Source organism: Psammomys obesus, unplaced genomic scaffold (assembly GCF_907164565.1).
Source record: "Psammomys obesus unplaced genomic scaffold, mPsaObe1.curated_primary_1811, whole genome shotgun sequence".
NCBI classification, from domain to species: Eukaryota; Metazoa; Chordata; class Mammalia; order Rodentia; family Muridae; genus Psammomys; species Psammomys obesus.
This window is the reverse complement of record NW_026585895.1, coordinates 32,986,424-33,001,639: the sequence shown is the minus strand read 5'-3', so window position 1 is coordinate 33,001,639 and position 15,216 is coordinate 32,986,424. Positions and strand designations below refer to the sequence as shown.

The 15,216-nt window shown below is 44.5% G+C and overlaps 1 protein-coding gene across 1 annotated transcript in view; it reads left to right on the top strand.

The window, feature by feature from the left end:
- The window catches only part of Kif5c (kinesin family member 5C), a 148,363-nt gene extending 143,001 nt beyond the window's left edge, over positions 1 to 5,362 (top strand). The window contains exon 26 of the mRNA XM_055600296.1: positions 1,691 to 5,362. The gene's annotated coding sequence lies outside the window, so the exon portion shown is untranslated. The remainder of the gene's footprint in view (positions 1 to 1,690) is intronic.
- The last annotated feature ends 9,854 nt before the right edge of the window (positions 5,363 to 15,216 follow it).

Genomic DNA, 15,216 nt, shown 5'->3' with positions numbered 1-15,216 from the left:
TCTCCTCCCTTCATGGTCTGCTGGAGTTATTGAGACTGCGCTACAGGGCTTGTGTGTTGAGTGCTTCCTGTGTCAACACAGGTTGCCTGTAGGCATTGTGGCAGGCCGTAATCCCAATGGAAGGTATGCACCCAGCACCTCCCTGCCTCCTGGCACACAGGAAGACCAATCTCCCTCTGCCCAAATGGTGTGCTTGGAGGAATGAACCCTTAGGTGAAGTGGGACTTCAGGGCTGCTGTTCAAAAAGCCTTCCTGCATGCAACAGGAAACTCTCTCAAGAAGGGCCGAATGTGAAATATGTCCTTTCTACAAACTGTTTCATTTCTCTGTAATGACTAGAAATTGCAAGATTATCATCAAAGGTTTACGTCCCTTACAGTCAGGCAAGGTTGTAAGCATGGGAAATGACACAGAATGAGATTCCTGCCTATTTACTGCATGGGTCCAGGAGGAATAGAGAGCATGAACTGTCCTCCCCCTGCCCATTTTCTCTTCTGTTCTGTGTTCCTTTTTCCATTTTTGTATCCATGTGTAATTTATGTTGTGTTTATTTACACAAAATACGTGATACTGCTTACAATATTATAAGTGAGGAGCTTGTAGAAAAGCAACGTGGAGAAAGCACTGTGGCAGGACTATGAGACACTGCAGGCGGGCATCAGTTTGCACTGAAGGCTGGAGGTAGACGGGAAGTAGAGGTCAGGCTGTGGGGTCTTATTTAAACTTAGGAGAACAGATAAGTTTTTTTTTTTGTGTCTGTCGTATTTCCTGTTGTGCCTCTTTTTTTGGCTTCCCAAGGACGAGGCTGTACCTGCCCATTGTGTCCCTGCCTCTTCAACCTGAGGGTACCAGGAGCTCTGCAGGAAATCCATGGGCCAGATTACAGATGGTTCAGACCCCCATGATGCTGGCAGGAATTGATTCTTTTGCTGTGTTCTGAGTGTCGAGCTTATTAGAGTTAAGAGAAGGCCACTCAGGGCTGGTCCAAGACCCCCATCCTGGGGACCTGCCCAGAGTCAGATGGACAGACTTCTGGAGACGGAGGCAAACTCGAAGGGGTTGTGTTGAAATGTCCGTGGCTCCATTGCAGTGAAACAACACTTCTGACTCAGCTCTCCATGCCTGGGTCAGGACCAGGGCTGACCTGCCTGCTGATGCCAGTACTGGTTAATGAGTGAAGTCTGATTGCCCCTGAGGACAGGAGGAAGCGCTTTGCGAAACTCTGACTGCACACAGATTCAGAATGCAATGACTTAGAAAAGAATATGGAGACTGTGTCAGGACGACAGAGTACTTAAACCCAGGATGGGGGAAGCTATACAATCCATTATGTTAGCCAAATCCCTACTGAGAAGCGCTGATGGAGAAAAATAGACACCAGACTGAACACAGGCTCAGGGCGGGGCGGAGTGTGTGAGAATCTCTAATGGCCATACTGTAGTGAAAAATAGCTCCATGTGTACATACTGAAGTAATATTTTAATACTGGAGTACATAAACGTATTATTAAGATTAACTTTTCCTTTCAGCTTTACTTTTTAATGCAGGTAGTGAACAAAATAAGTGGCCTTCATTGTATTTGTGACAAGACAGCTCTGCCCTGAACATCTAGACTGAATCAGAAGGCCTGAGGAATGAATCTCTGCTGCTCCCTAATGCCTGTGTTCTCTCTTCCATTCTTTTTCAACAGATCTGACTCCATGTAGCATGAAAAGGACTATATTAGTCATCAGTTCCTTTACTTCCCCCAACTATACAGTTTCCATTTCTTTTTACACTCGCTTGCCCAGCCGTCTGTAGTACACCAGATTCGGGTGTTTGCGTTGTATAGAATTTGTGTGCACAGATCCGTGTGTGGATCCTTCTCCTAAGAAATCGGAAGGAGGTGGTTACACAGTGCCTACTTCCTGCTTGGAACGGTTACCACTTCTCGGCCTCCAGGGTTGCGTGGTCTCTGGAGGTCCCTGCAGTGCACTGACCCATTGGAATGGAACACCCCGCTGTGCCATCCGAGAGGGACAACCAAGTGGTGTGGAATCGGTGACCATGCTCTGCCTCGACTGTCTGGTTTTCTGTAAAATAAACACATTACTTTATATTTTTAGGGAACAAAAAACAAAAACAAAAGTGCTGCTATAGGGTTCAAAATTTTCATTCTGAACACTTTTCCAAAAGCAACCCCAGAGAGCATTTTAAATATCCTGGTCATACCTTTGGATCTGTAAAATATACCTTTTAGTATGGCAACTGTTAAAATGCAAAGCAGATTTCTTCAAGGCAGGAAAAACAGCTTGACAATAGCAGTGTAGAATTTGCTCATTCAGACACATCTACGAAAACGCAGAGTCATACCATTCACCTCCAAGCTGCTTGCTGGCAAACCTGCAGCGACTCATCTCTGCCAGCCCAGTTGTTTGAACACCATTCCTATAGAAGTATTGAAAATGCTGCAGAATTGAGATGGGCTGCCTCCCCTCCTCATCACTTCCTCCAGATCCTCTGAACCTGCACTGGGATAGCCTCTTTCTCTAGCAAACCATCATTTGCTTGAGGAGCCATTGCTAAAGAAATCCAGCGTCATTCCAGTGTTTGGAAAAGAATTCCCTGGGGAGAAAGTCACTGATGAGATTCATGCCTGCGTTTTTATTGTAACCCATCATTGTAAAACTGCTGATTTGAATTCTTTCTTCGGCACCAAATAGGCTTTTTCTTCTTCTAGGCACAGTTAAGAGGTGGGGGAAAAATGAGTATAACCAGATTGGGTTTTTTGTACATTTAGATATGACTTTATTCAGCTCCATGAATCTAAAGGTGACTCCCTTACATTCAGTTGGGCATACTAAAAGGATCCGTTGCCAAGTAGTGGAGTGCAAGAGAAACTGACAAGTTTAAGTAACTTAAGTAAGTTGATCTTATGTGCTGCTATTTGTTTTCATTAATTTGAGGGCTTAGTTAGTAACATTCCCATCCATCTCAGAGAAATTATCCTTCTTGTCATCTTAGGTGCCCAAGAAGTGTGAGCTTGCTCTGTCTTCTGCAGCTGACACCACTGGAGTAAAGTTTACGCCAGGGGGAGACTTTGGGTTTTCTCATGGCAGAAAAAGTGGAAGTAGGTAATATGTGTGCTTATACACAGACATGTGTGTAGAATGCTGAGGGTCATGTATGCTACCTTCCCGATTCTTTCTACATAGACTTCACCTAACAAAGCAATACTGCTTTCACTTAATTCATTTGTTAGCTGTTGCCCTTCATTTACAGTGTTGTGTTTTTAACTGGGCAGGAAAAGGCAACTTCTATTGAAGTACTTATTTTACAACGATGATTTGGGGTTTGTTTAACTGTGTTCACTTTGTTTAATTTTGTTGCCACTGTCTGCTCAACATAACTGTTTGGCTGCTGTTTGGAGTCCAATGGAAGGGTCTTTTGCAGGGCAAGTTTGCAAATCTTATCCAGTACTAACTAATGCCGGATTAGAAGCTTGTTCTCTGTGTTTTCCTCTGGCTTTGAGAGCTGAAATATTGGCCTTCAAGAGGCCCACCAAGCAGACACTTCTCGTCCACAGGGCCCTGTTAGTATCTTTTAGACAACTGTGCTACTTCGTGTTTGGAAATCGAGCATAGGCCAGTAATAGCCTGCTCTTGTCTTTCATTAACAGCCATTACTAAATGGATGATTTTAGATTATTTCTAAAGCAATTTCCCCCCAGGTTCCCTTTTTCTGCTTCTGAAGAACTGTGGGTCACTTTCAAGTTTTAAGAGGCAGCATTCATTTGTAGTTCACATTACTTGATCTCTACAAGGGCTTTACAAAATTCACTCTGCTTTTATTCACAGAGAAAGTTGACTTTGATGTCTTTTAGAGATGATTCTGCTAGTTGCTGATCAGCCAGTCAGTTCATGTAGCGCCAGTCTTTATAAGACCTCTAATCTAATTTTCTCACACTGTGACTAAAAGCCAGACACATCATTGGAACAGATTATGTGGTTTATTCAAGTGATCCCTTATCTCACTTTATCTATTAATTCTCTTATCAGGTCAGTGGACTCTCAGGCAACTTCGGTAAAAGGCCATGTTTATAAAATTTTCATTGTTGCCAGACTATTAGATCCTATACCCTAAACCCAAAAATCCCTCTTCTGAACAGCCAGGCGGATGCTTTAATTTTCGGTCATATGCTGCATATTGCTGGCATATATGTTAATCTGTATTCTCCTCTGAGTAGTTACTGTCTCATGCCTACTTCTTGAAAGTTTACTCTGAGGTGCTGGATGAGAAGAGCCAGATGGTTTATACAAATAACCTCTACCTGCAGGACAGTGGGGTGCTAATTATGAGTGTTATTGAAGGATAGAAGTTATAACACCAACTGCATTTGGTCAGTTCTTAGAGAATCCTGTATGTAGGTCTCATCTTGTCAAGTACTGAGCAGTTTGCTTAATTGGATGGCAGGTATAGGACAGTAAGAAGCGTTATGCCTTTTAAAGGATGTAGAGTTGCATGGTGAAGAAAATAACAATTTGTAGAAATGTTGGAATAAATGAAGGGATGAAAATATTTGTCTAGAATGTAGATCCAGTGACTCCTGGAAGCCTTCAAGCCCATGTAGAGAAGTGATTTTTTTTGGTCTCGAGACGGTACCAAGGCTTCACCAGAGCTTGAGAGGGTGGGGCTCTTATCAGCTTCACTTTCCTAGAAGAAAAGTAAAGGAACACAAAGCTTCCATAGTCCCTTCCTTTAAAGGTCAGGCGCCATTGGGACTCTAGTTAGAAGACATTGGGAAGCCTGTCATTAGCTGAAGTTTGTCTCTGGGCCAAGTTCCACCTCATTGTCTCATCCTGACTATCTTGAGCAAGCTAAAGAGTCATCACTGTTTAAAACTGCTTCACAACATAATTTTGAGTTGTTAAACAAATACTGTGTAAGGACCAGATAACTGCCAAAGGAAGCACTGGTCTATGAAGTCTGCTTAGTTACTGAAAATTGTGTATCGATTTGAAACACTTCCCATGTGTGCAGATACAAGGGGAATAGGGCTTTCTGTAGAATTCTGTCTAGTTTGTAAAGTGTTGTGTGTATGCAGATGTGTGTTCTCTGGGCTTTATGTTCTGTACAATAGATTCCAGTCAAAAAATTGTGGATAAACTTGTTTCTGTGGTTTGATGGGGAGAATGTATTTAAATAGCTATCCTGTGAGATAGAAATTTCCCCAAAGATCTGGAAGTAACCCTCCCTGGCCCTTGGGAAACTCTTGGTTATCCCCGAGGTTCTAAAATGAAGATGTATGGATACTCTGGCAGACTGCATGTTGTATAATTTGAAAATACTCAAAACTGGAAAATAAAACTGAGTTAAACTTTGACTGGCCTGGTGTCCTCAATTTATCCTCAGCAGGGTGTCTGATGTGAGGTCAAGAAGTGTGTGTTGGAATGAACCATCTTTTGAAAGAAGTTCATTTCAAATGAGTAGGCATTCCAACACATGACACTGCCTAAGTTATTTTTGCCTCCCCCCCCCCTTGGTATTTGCTTAAATTTGCTTTCATACCTGGACAATGGTGGTACCCTACTTTAATCCCAACACTTGGGAAGCAGAGGCAGGTTGATGTGAGTTTGAGGCCAGCCTGGTCTACAGAGTGAGTTCCAGAAAGGCCAAGGGTACACAGAGAAATCCTGTCTCAAAAAAAAAAAAAAAATGCTTTCACAGTAACACAAAATAATAATAATGATAATAATTCTACCTTTTTTCTGAAAAAATAGCTATGGACTTTTAAGTGTCTTTTCTTTTAGAGTGATAAAATAATGGAGGAAGGATTTTTATGGGGGGGGGCTCATTGTTTTAGAGTGTCTCTACCATAGTAAGGAAAAGCATGGCTTGAAAGGCTTACCCATGTCACTGGGAGTACCTATCAACATCGTGGTTACCAGAAAGCAAAACAAGGAGGCTGAAACCCCAGGCAGGGATAACCCTCAAACACCCCTAGTGACCTGCTTCAGTCAGCTGGGCTCTGCAGCCTTCAAAACAACAAGAAAAGCTGGAGGCCACATGCTCCGTACATGAACCTATAGGGGATGTATAAGATCCAAGTGCTGCTGAGTAGTGGTGCATGCCTTTAATCCCAGCACTCAGGAAGCAGAGGCAAGCAGATCTCTGTGAATTGGAGGCCAGCCAGTTCTGCAGAGTGAGTTCCAAGACAGCCAGGGCTGTATAGAGAAACCACGTCTCAAAACAAAACAAAACAAAATAAAAGGTTCAGATGCTATCATCAACGATGTAAAAGCTCAGTAGACCAGCAGGTTAAAGTCCGAGTTTCTTCCTGCCTGAGAGAGGCATTTATTCTCATGGCTGGCATAGGGCACTGACATCTTGCATCTGAAGAAACAGAGTAGTACTGTTTATGCTGAATGCCTCTTGGTATCTTTTGAGAATGCTTGGGCCATATGGCTTTCTGTTTTGTGTTGGTGCTTAGTTTTAAGGTACAAATCTGAAATCTCATGAGAAGACACGAGAGTCACTGAGGCCTCTGGAGAATAACTAACGACAGGACACAATGTTATCTGCTTAATCATATTTTTGACTAAGAACCCTTCCCTGCCTCCAGTCACTGGGGTCATGTGACCACACATGGAATTGCATGTGTGAATCATCTTTGCTCTTTGGGGTTTTGTTGCTGTTGCTAAGGGTGATTAAAGCCTCTTTGCTTTAATCAATTAAAAACAGAAAAGATGGGGCTAGAGTGAAGGTTTGGTGTTTAAGAGAACCAGTTCCTCTTCCGGGTGACCAGGGTTCAATTCCCAGCACACATTTAGCGTCTCGTTGTAACTCCAGTCCTAGAGTATCTGATGCCCTCTTCTGGCATCTGGGGGCACTGCATGCACATGGTACACACAATAATACATGCAGGGAAAACACCCAAACAATAATGAAATGACTTCAGTAATCTTAAAGTGGAAAAGAAGAATGCTAAATGAATGGCTAATAAGGGTAATTGTGGACACTGCAAATGGTGTGCTTTTATGAGATCCATCTACCTGTCTAGAAATTATTCTCCACACAACTCAAAAGAGGTGCTATCCAGATAGGATGTTGTTGAAGGTACTTAGGTAGTTAACTCTACCGCTGCTTGTTTAAGATGGGAAGCAGCCACAGAGGAGGACAATGCAGCAGGTCCTGATGAGACCTGATAAGCTAGAGTCAGATGGAAGGGGGAGAGGACCTCCCCTATCAGTGGACTTGGAGAGGGGAATGAGAGAAGATGAGGGAGGAATGTTGGGATTGGGAGGGAATGAGGGAAGGGGCTCCAGCTGGGATACAAAGTGAATAAACTGTAATTAATATAAATTTTTAATTAAAAAAGATGGGAAGCCGTCCTCTGAAAGCAACAGATCACCAAGCCCATTTCAGTAACAGCAAGGTGACCCCCACAAATCAGGAACATGGCTCTGCTCTGCAGCAGGGCTACCATGATAGTTCCTGGGGAGGGGAGTCTTTCTCCAGGTCTCCTGTCCCTGGCTCTGGGACACACCTAAGCCTTTCCCACAACCACTGAGCTGAAGCATCCTCGGGACAAAGTGAACTGAAGAATTATCTGCCCAAGCAGTCTCTGGTGACATGAGTGTGGCAGGTATACCTCTGACATTTGTGACAGCCATAACTTGTAATGTGTCTTAGGTACATAGTACATTGAACAGAGAAATAGGAGGCATGCTCTGACACCTGATATGACAATTTGGGATCCCTGAAAAGTGGCCTCTTAAGCTGTGGGATAAACGCTTTCTCCTTGGCATTTAGTGGTTATTTTATCCAAATTGCAAGAAAACACCAATTTCTGTGTGGTTAGTTGGGCTCAGAATTATTTTCTTAAAACACAGGTAACCACTGTTGGGAGCCTCTCCTTACTATGCCTCGAATGACACAGGCTGGAATTCTGTATTTGTTCTACATTCCTTTTGAAAGGTGTGGTTTGGTTTTGCTTTTGAGTCCCAGATAACCTAGCACTTTCCAAACCCTCACCATATCCATGATAGGACTGTAAAACATTCTCATAACACAGATCTTAAGATTTATACATAGCAAAATGTTATTCCTGCAGAATGTGTAAATTAGGGAAATCTACAAACTTGTTTTGGATGACATCTGACAGCATCAGGAACTTAAAATATCCAGAAAGCCACAGTAAGCAGTCAATTCATTTGCAAGAGCATTCTGGCTGTGTGCCAGACGGTATTTTAAGTGCTTTACACATATTAATCCATCTAATCCTTCCAATAGCCGCATGAGGTAGGCACTGTTATCTTCTTTTCACAGGTGAGGGAAGGGCACAGAGAGGTTAAGTAGCTTGTCCAAGTTCCCACAGCTGGCAAGGGGAGGAGCCAGGATTTAAAATCTGGTTCCCAGGCTTGAGTGTACAACAGCTCATAAAACTGCCCTTGAAAACAGTGACTGAACATGTGTGTTTCACGGACTGATAACCAGCACCAGCCTCAGAGACACTTTTGTTAAGAATATTTACAAAGCTTCATACTTTGGTAGCTTTTTGCAGAAACTGAAGATGACGATAGCACTACTTTAACCAGTCAGGGAAAGACTTGAAATAACAAGGAGGGGGCCGCAAGGGTGCGTGTGGACACTGAGCTCTGGGAAGGAAGGCCACACTTCCTCAGCACTCTTGACCCTGGCAGAATCTCCTTGGAAGTACATCAATCCTTGTCATGACTTTACTGTGTGTTTGTAAAGATTTAACGTTTTGCATAAGTTTTTCTCTTCAAGACAATAGTCGTTGCATTTAAAGGATATAACATAATTCTCTGCTTAAGTCCGAAGGGGCCAGCACACTCTTGCTGTACCTCAACAGGCTCCCAAAGAAAGTCTAGTGGAGCTGGACAGCGGTTTGCTGGCCCCCATGGATTTGGGAGGCCTTCTAGAGGCAGCCCTTGTAGCCCCTGCTAAAAGCTGCTGCTCTACCCCCTGGCCTGTCATAATGATTAATAGGATTTCATTTTAGAGCTTAAGTTTTAGAAAAAGCAAACATGCCAATCATACCACACATGCACACACAAGTCCCACTACAGGAAGAGATGGAAACAAAGTGGGGGCTCTCTTACAAGCTCCCCACTTAGCCATAGACTCCCATTACCTGCCCCGGCCTATGCAGACTTTTCTGATGAGCTGCCAAAGGTTGGCAAGGGCAGACTGGCTGCAGATAGTGTCTGGCTGATAGGATTCTACCCTCATCAGCCAGGCCCAGCCCTTAGCTTCAGAGTTCTTATAGACATAAGATAGTCCTAGAGTGTAGGTTACTGGGCAGTGACTCTGCAGCTATTCCACAACAGAAAGGAAGATGGACTTGACCCTGGAGGCAACTCCCAGCTTCTGTTTGACCAGCTGCAGGGTCATAATAAGTATTTAACTTTGCAGACTCAAAGACCTCAAGTACATGACGAGATCATGAAGATTTAGCTCGCTGCTTCCTGTATATTTCTTTGTATCGTGGGGAATCAAATGAGAATGCACAGGGAAGCACTTTGCAATGGTGCCACTTAAATAGAAGCGAGCGCTATTATCACAGACATCCGAGGAGAAGGCATTTTTACCTTGAACCCCATCTGTTGCCTTCTATGTGTCTTCTCCAACACTTAGGAGAACAACAGACCATGACGGGGGCATTGGGAATCACTGGCTTCCACCCAGTGAAATCAAATCTTCGTTGCCTTCTGTTTAGAGGCTTCCTTAGTACTTTCTAATCATCCAGGGGTGCTATAAGAGTGCCATAGGGCAGGTGAGTGACTTATAAACTACATCCATTTCTCACCATCCTGGAGTCCGGGAGTCCAAGATCAGGATGGCAGTGTGGTTGGGGTCTGGTAAAAGCTTCTAAATTGCATACTTCTGACTTCTCTAGTGTCTTAACATCACAGTACAGGGGCTCCGTACAGACTTTTTCATAAAAGAACTAGTGCCATTCGCAAAGTCTCCATTCTGGTGACCTTCTGGGGTGGTTTGCATGAGAATGCCCCCATAGGCTCATATATTTGAATTCTCAGTCACCAGGGAGTGGCACTGTTTGAAAGGATTAGCAGGTATGGCTCTGTCGAAGACAGTATATCATTGGGGTGGGCTTTGAGGTTTCCCAAGCCCATGCCAAACCCAGAGTCCCTCCCTCCACCTATGGATCAGGATGTAGAACTCTCAGCCACCTCTCCAACATCATTTGTGCCAGCACGCCACCATGTTCCTTACCATGAGGGTAATGGACTAACCTCTGAGACTAAAAGCAAGCCCACAGTTAAATGCTTTAAAAAAAAAACAAAAAACAAAAAAAAACGAGTTGCCTTGGTCATGGTTTCTCTTCACCACAGTAATATAGTGACTAAAACACCTTCCCATAGGCTCCAGCTCCATATACCATCACACTGGAAGTTAGTTTTAGCTTATGAGTTGGGATTTGTGGTGGCAACACCTAGTGCACATTTCACCTTCTTTCCCCCAGAGGAAAAGCAGCTAAGATGTGACTCACGTGGAGCGCATGCTGTGGTCTGTAAGTAACTGATGAGGTTTCAGGCTAGTTTCCATGCTGGGCCTTGAGGCTTTTCACACTAGAGAGCTTGTCAGGAGTCAAGTCCTGTCCTTGGGTTCTGGGCCAAGTCCATGCAGTTTCCCATGGATGGAGGAAGAAGCATGGTAATCACAGTTAATGCCAAGAGATGAAAGCCCAGCAGGATCTTTGGAGACGCTTAGCAAGTTCCCCAGAGGGATCTGGAGACACTCAGGAGTCTTTTAGGCAAGTCTGGCTTCTGCCAGAATCTGTAATGGTTTCTATAGCAAGACCAGGTAGGTACCTGAGGACTCCCTTCCCAACTTCACAGACACAAGTAGCTGCCCACAATACTGCTTCCTGCATGTAAATACGAATTACTGCGGCCGCAGACTTTGCTGTGTGCGCATCATCTCTGGAAACCCATGGAAGAACCTGTCCTAGTCCCTGTTGCTTTTGATTCCAGAGCTCAGGTTCTTTCTGTTACGACTCTTAACTTGTCTGTCTCAAAGGGTCACAGTCACATTGGTAGTTATTAATGAGTGCCACGCCCTACTTCCCCCAAGAGTTGTAAATAAACAATGCCTTTCAGAGTGGTTTTCATTTAATTAGTAATTACATGGAACAGCTAAACGGAGGAGCTTTTTTTTTCTTTGTAATAGAGGGAGTTCTTAAAGACACATCAGCCCATATGCACAGGCGACTTGAGGATCTTCTGGCTGACTATACAACAGCAGGATGGAACCACCCGGTTCTACTCTGGGCAGATGGCTTCCCTTACTCCATGCATGTGGTAGTAGTCCAGGCCGAGTACTACTGCGCCTCCTCGGGTCCGTTCTGCTGCACCAGTCCTTGGCTCATCAAGATCAAAGCTGCAGTTTGCAGTGCAGAAGGACCACAGCACTGGAAGCCTTTGTGACAGCACCAGTTACATCCAGGCTGTGGAAATGCCTTGCCAAGGTCATTGTTGAGTGTCGGTCAAGGATCCCAGCACTAAGAGTGGTTCTAGACCATTTAGTAGCTGCTCCCTTCCCTTTGTGAATCAAATGAATCAGAGGTGAGCTCCTCGTGGCAAAGCTCTAGTACCGGGCCTGGTTCAGCAATGGACAGTGTTATGCTGTATTCTGGAATGCTTTCCAAGGACCAGGTGAGGAACACAGAGAAGTTCAGCGAAGTTTGCCCAAGAGTAGAGTCAGGAAGTGGTGGGGGCAGGTGCCAGAGTCCACTTTCTTGACTGGAGCAACCATGGTTGCTTCGGAATACCATGGTCAAACCCTGCTTCACTCTCAAATTAGAACTTAGCCTCAGATCACCAAGGTGCCTCAGGCGAGAGCAGGTACCTTCTAACATGTGGTGAGCGAAAGCAAGGATGTAAATGTGGAAGCAATCATTCATTCTTTCTGCTAACATTTGAACACAGTGCTGTTCACCTAAACATACCTGGACAGAGGGAACCTCAGTTGAGGAACTGTCTCCATCGGATTGGCCTGCAGGTATGTCTATGGGGCATTTTCTCTTTGAAGGATTAAAGTGGGAGGGCACAGCTCCCTGGTGGTGTAGGGTGGTGCCATCCCTTGGCAGGTGGTCCTGGACTGGAGAAGAAAGCAAACAGAGCAAACCATGAGAGCAAGCTAGGGTGCAGGGTTCCTCTAAAGTTCCTGAGTTCCTCCCTCCGGGTCCCTCCCTTCCCTTGGTGATGATCTGTTACCTGGAACTATACACGCTGAAATTAACCCATTCCTCCCCAAGTTGCTTTTGGTCATGGTGTTTCTCAGAGCAACAGGAAGCACACAAGGACAAGCGCCTGCCTCGCATTCCGTAGAATTGGGAAATGGTGGGGGAATGAGACAAACAGAGTCTTCATTTCCTCCGGACAAATTGCAGACCAGGAAGCAGCACTCTGCAGAACAGTTTGAAACATTCCAGTGCTGAGAAGAAAACACGATGCAAGGAGGACCCCTGTAATTGAAGGAGGCAGCTGTGAAGACCCCTAAAGAAGAGTCCAGCTGCAACGTTAGTAGTAATTTATAAGAACTGTTTGTTTGTTTGTTTTTTTTAACACAAAGACATTTCCCCACACTAGTACGGAAAACAGGCTCTCCTCTTCCTACTCAGTTTAGGGGATGATAAAAGCGTGTTTGGGTTGCCTTCGGAGGCAACATAAACCAAAGCGCTCAAGAACAGATTCCTGGGCTGAGGGACACCACACAGGAGCTAGCGCTGTAGCTCTGTGGGAGAGTGCACCTGTGAGCCAGTTGGGGTTCGACTGCCAGTACCTCAACACATAACAAACAAAACACTGAAAGGCATTTGAATATTCTTGTTGCCAGGAGCAGAGCCTGGCAGGCAGCCCGTGCTTCGGAGCTGCTCTAAATTCAGGTAAAGTAAGATAAGGATGTCCCTGCTGCTGGACTTTCGTCAGCCAAGCAAATTCACTCTGGTGCCTGGTGGGACTGTGAAGGATAAGAGAGACAGAAAAATATGGAAACGGTGGTTTGCCCGCTCAGCCTCAGGAGGGACCCACACTCATCTTTTTAAAGTTTCCTCAAGGGTACACAGCTACAGCGTGCTACCTTGAAATTTCTGCATGCTGCCTTAGTATGTGAGATGTATGCCCAAAGCTCTTTGGGAAGGTTACTTCCACATTTTTTTTTTCTACATCAGGACTCTGAAGAACATAAAAAAATCTTAAGAAATGAACAATCCTTGGCTGTCCTTGGCACATGTGGTGGATTTCAAAATCAGTAAGAGGATTCTGGATTTTTTTTTTTTCCTTTTCTGATCCCTCTGGAGCTGACGTTCCCCTGGAAAGGTTGCTTTGATAATCACTCCTGCTGTGTCTGCCTGCTGCGTTCTCAGGTCAGACCCAAAATGGAAAGAAAGTGGTTCTCCAGGAAAGGAAGTGGTTCTCCAGGCGGGCACCATACAACTCCATGACATTAGCTGGACTCCCCCAACCCCAACCCTGATGCCCTATGTCAGGGTTCACTCGTCCTCAGACTGTGGCGTGTGCCCCATTTCACATATCTGTCACAGGAACATGCTGTAGAACAGTTTCAGCTCTTCAGATGGTGATGCTCAGTGTAGGAAGGGGAAAGGGAGAGAAGACCAGAATCCTGCATCCATTTGCAGGGTCCAGGGTTCTGGGTTAAGACTCAAAGCATTTAGAGCAGTGCCGGGCACAAAGCAGCCACTCTCCTAGGGTTAGTTATCATTCTATTTTACACCCCCAACTTCTCATTAAACTCTGATCCAGAACCGTGGAATCTAAATCCTAGATTCTTGGCTCCTTCTGATCTGAATCTTTCTGGCTATTTCTCTATACTACTCCCATGTTAGCTATAATTAACCAAGTGGCTTCTCAGTGCCCAGAATTCTACACACATAGTAATAATAATAATAATAATAATAATAATAATAATAATAATAGTATAATAAAGAAGCAAGAGGAGAGTGTGGTTGGTGCACACCTTTAATACCAGCACGGGGGAGGCAGAGGCCAGTGTATCTCTGTGAGTTCTAGGCCAGCCTGGTCTACATAGAGAGTCCCAGGGTAGCTAGACCTATGCAGAGGGACTTTGCCCTAAACCAAACCAAACCAAACCAATAAAAAGCACACAGAAAATGACAGAAAGAATTAATGTGTACAAAATTAAAAAGCTGTATCCTGGAGCTCATTGTTAAAAGATTCTGTCCTTTTTAGACATTTTCTCTTTTTACCCACACTTCATTGTTTCTCTTTGTGTGCAGTGTGTGTGTGTGCTGTGGACAGAGCCCAACAGTCCCTGTTGCGTGCATTCTTCAGTTACTAACCACCTTATTTTTTATTTTGAGATAGTCTCTCACCGCACCTGGAGCTCAGGGATTAAGTCTGGAATTCTTTTTGTTTCTGTCCCTCTAATCACCTACCCCAGCCCTGCGGTCACAGACCCATGATACCATGCGTGGCTTTTACCTGGGTGCTGGGGCCACTGAATTCAAGTCCTCAAGCTGATGCAGCAAACGCTTTACAGACTGAGCCACTCCCCAGCCTCAGTTTCTCTTTTGTTATTCTATCAGAGAACTAGACATTTCGAAAAAGACGAAGTTCAAACATAATTTTCCCAGGCATCAGAAGAAATAATAGCCAATAGAACAATATGCAAAAATTGCCTGGTTACTCCAAGAATCTTCAGAAATCCTTCAGTGGCTTCGTCCTTCCCTCCAGATCTTTACTATCTAGTAGACACGAGTGGGCTCTCCACACTGGCAGCCAGAGGCAAGGCAATGCCATGCCACTGGGACCCCGTTTACCAAGCCTTATGCAAACAAACATTCCCAGGCTTTATTTCACCCACCCTCACAGCAGCACCAGACCTCCAGACTTCACAAGCCACTTTTCTGCTGAGCGTTTCCAGAAGAAATCTTGTCAAGTTTTGGGGCTTTGTATTTTCTAAGCAGAAGAAATATCCTATCAAGAAACGTGGGCAAGAGATGGCTCAGTGGCTTAGCCACTCAGCAGATAAGCGCACCGGCTGCTCTTCTAGAGGACCCGAGTTCAATTCCCAGCACCCACATAGTAGCTCACAAACATCTACCATGGGATCTGATATCCTCTCTGGGCATGCATGCAGACAGAACACTCATACATAGAATACATAAATAAATAAAATTAAAATAATTAAAAAGAAACATGTTTAACT